This window comes from Haematobia irritans, chromosome 3 (genome assembly GCF_050003625.1).
Source record: "Haematobia irritans isolate KBUSLIRL chromosome 3, ASM5000362v1, whole genome shotgun sequence".
Taxonomy (NCBI): Eukaryota; Metazoa; Arthropoda; class Insecta; order Diptera; family Muscidae; genus Haematobia; species Haematobia irritans.
The window spans coordinates 78,119,846-78,123,585 of NC_134399.1; the positions used below are offsets into that span (position 1 = coordinate 78,119,846).

At 36.8% G+C, this 3,740-nt stretch overlaps 1 long non-coding RNA gene across 1 annotated transcript; it reads left to right on the top strand.

The window, feature by feature from the left end:
* The first annotated feature begins 2,446 nt into the window (after window positions 1–2,446).
* Window positions 2,447–3,495, top strand: LOC142230135 (uncharacterized). Its single transcript, XR_012720583.1, has 3 exons — window positions 2,447–2,588; window positions 2,662–2,916; window positions 2,986–3,495. It is a non-coding gene; the product is annotated as an uncharacterized LOC142230135 (long non-coding RNA).
* Window positions 3,496–3,740: the final 245 nt, after the last annotated feature.

The window sequence follows — 3,740 nt, forward strand, 5'->3', positions numbered from 1 at the left end:
GAATTACGCGGCAATTACTAGTCCTTTGACTGATTTACAGAAAGCAAATAGGAAGTTTGTGTGGACTGACGAAGCACAAAAAGCTTTTGAAGAATTAAAGTCCCTCATGTCAACTGCCCCAGTACTGCATAGTCCCGATTTTTCTCAACCATTTTATATTCATTGTGATGCTAGTAGTACTGGTATAGGAAGTGTTTTGGTGCAGAAAACAGCGGAGGGTGATGAAGTTCCTATTGCCTTCATGTCAAAGAAACTGAACCAAGCCCAACGCAAATATACAGTCACCGAACAAGAATGTTTAGCTGCTGTGCTAAGCATAAAAAAATTCCGAGCTTATGTGGAAGGGCATGAGTTTACTGTGGTGACCGATCACGCGTCATTGAAGTGGCTCATGTCCCAAACAGATCTCAATTCTAGGTTGGCAAGATGGGCTTTAAAGCTTCAAGGTTTTCAGTTTAAAATCGAACATCGTAAAGGTTTGAGAAATATAGTTCCTGATGCACTTTCACGTACTAACTGTGGGGATTTGTCCGAACTCGAGGTATTCGAATTGTCCGAATTGGACGGGACTGGTATTTTCGTGGATTTAAAATCCAAATTTTTCAAAAGCCAACATTACAATGACTTATTGGACAAAGTTAGGAAAACGATTGACAAGACGCCTGACTTGAAAATAGTAGATGGCTATCTATATAGACGGACTGAACACTGTACTGGAGATCAGTTGCGTGATGATTTTGCATGGAAGCTTTGGGTACCGAAAGAATTGGTAAATGACCTTCTCGCACGTGCACATGATAGTCCGCTTTCGTCCCACTGTGGGATAAACAAAACTTTAGAGAAAATTCGACGCTTTTATTTTTGGCCGAATTTAGTCAACGACGTTCGCGAGTACATAAATTCTTGTGAGGTTTGCAAAGTTACCAAACATCCAAATTTTACGATGCGACCACCTATGGGGAAAACCAGTGGAACTTGTCGGTTTTTCCAAAAATTATACGTCGATTTTCTTGGTCCGTATCCTCGTTCGAAGGCAGGGAATATTGGTATTTTCATTGTTGTGGACCACTTTAGTAAATTTTGCTTTTTGAAGCCGGTTAAGAAATTTTCTGCGGATATTGTTATAAAGTATATGGAACAGGAACTTTTTCATGTTTATGGTACACCTGAGACTGTAGTGTCGGATAATGGGTCTCAATTCAAATCGTCGCAGTTTGCGAAATTTTTGCGTGACTATGGGGTCAATCACGTTTGTACTGCGGTGCATTCGCCTCAAGCAAATGCTTCAGAGCGTGTAAATCGCTCTGTACTTGCGGCAATTAGATCCTATATAAGGCATGATCATAGTACTTGGGACGAATATCTCAGCAGTATCAGCTGTTCCTTACGTTCTTCTGTACATGCATCCACTGGTGCTTCACCTTATTTTATGACATTTGGGCAACATATGATTACAAATGGGCAAACATATTCCTTGCTTCGGAAGTTAGACATGCTTGAGGATCGAACTGTACGGTTTGATCGCGATGATACTCTCGATATTGTTCGGAAGAATGCGATTAAAAATATGGCTAAGAGGCAGGAACAGAATGAGAGGCAATACAACTTGCGTTCGAAAGTTGTGAATTATGTTGAAGGTCAAGAAGTTTTTAGGCGAAATTTCAAGCAGAGCAATTTTGAGAAGGGGTACAATTCGAAGTTAGCTCCACCTTTTCTTAAAGCAAGAATTAGAAAGAAAATAGGCAACTATTATTATGAATTGGAGGATTTAAATCGTCGCTCACTTGGGGTATACCATGCCAAGGATATACGGCAGTGATTTGTATGCATCCTTTATAGAACGATTTTAGCTACAAGCGATGTATCAGCTTTGAGTCACCTCCGGATCCCCAAACCTGATTTTGGCAGGGGGGGAATTGTAGGGTCGCTTGTAGCCAGGCATCACATAGTTCTTTTTTTTTGGTTTTTTGCAACATCATTTAAGGCACTAGTCTTTTGAGACAAAAATAAACTGATATAAAGTAGAATAAAATAAAATAAAATAAAATAAAATAAAAGCAGAATAAAATGAGATGAAATGAAATAAAGTACAATAAGATAAAACATAATAAAATGAAGTATAATACAATAAAATAGAATAAAATAAAATACAATAGAATAAAGTTAAATAAAATAAAATGATTTAGAGTAGGAATTGAACCCAGACGTTCAGCGTCGTACTCGGAGGTTCTACCCACTGACCCAACTTAAGCCTGAAGGCTTGCTTGGCTAATATTGCTGCGGTCGCTTCAGTTGGCCATGCTTGTTTTGGTTATAGAAATGGTGTAAAGCAATAGGTATGCTAGAATACTTGTTATTTTCCGAGTGGTTGAACTCGTATTTTGTTTTTATATTTTCATACGACATTTTCGAAATAGCTGCGAATTTCCAATTTTTTTGGAAAATCCAGACTTTCCATCGATTCGTACTCTATATATAGGACAAAATTAAGATCAGTCGTCAGTTTTATCTCGTCACGGACAACTTTGGGCAGCGCAGTGGTACAATTATTTTTTTTCCCTGTGAATATCCTTTTTATATTTCATATTGTAAGTATGGATTTATTAGAGGAAAATTGTTGCAGTTTCTCTTTTTTTTAAGTGAATTATTTTTAATCACTAGGACGAGATAAAGCGAAGGATTTGCCTGAATTTTCCCTGTATTTCTGTGCCCAAATTTTTGAGGAAATATTTTTCTGGATTTTTGGCTTTGAATTTTGTCTGGTCACTGCGGAAAATATTCATCCTTTTCTGTCGAAGAAAGTCCTTTTTCTCCACGTGAATTTTTACGAGTTTTGTGGATTTTTCATTTTGGTTGCACCAGGAGCACAGAAACCTGAAAACCCTAATTTTTTTTTGCATGTATGATGAAGAAAAGGTAATTTCATAGCTGTGTTTGTTCGTTTGAGACATTTGAACTTATTTTTGGAAACCCTTTGCTTTATAGGTATCCCATTGCGCTGTAGGGACCTTTGGGCATATCCGAATAATTTTTACTCTACATGGGTACGGGCAACCCTCATCGATAAACCCGCAACCACATTCAATTCCATCTCATCGTTTGCTATACGACTTTGGAACACCTTATGTTGGTGGAAGACCGCATTTTTGCAGGCGTAAATTGGCAGTAAATAGTGTCCTGTATACAAGTTTTATTAAACTTTAGATTTTTTTAAATTCACGAAGAAGTCATTATAGTGTTAAGTGATCATTGTCAATATGCAGAAATCGCGTTTTAAAATCGTTTAATTTTTTTTAAATAAGTACATGTATGAGTGTAATAGTGCGCGATAATTAAACAAAATCGAAAATATGAACATTTATAAAAGACATTAAGACATAGTGTGTTACAACAACAAGAACATTCAAACCTATTTTAAAATTATTAAAAACCATGAAAATCAACAATATCCGGAAACACCTTGAAGGATCCTTCATCGTTGGAACCGTGTCAAAGTAAGTGATTTCCTTTTCCTTTTATATTTACTTAACATTGCCAATCATCGAAACACTGGTTTTGATTAAATACAACAAAATTATTATTATATTAAAAGTCACCAAAAGGGGAAAACTGCTAACAGTGTTGATGATTACAGTGTAGGTGAATTTATTTAACATGCAAACACAATCAAAATCCTCCTCCAGTTCAATTGAACATCTGAGCAAACGATCGTAAGTCATGTCATAGCCCGGTGGGTGTTG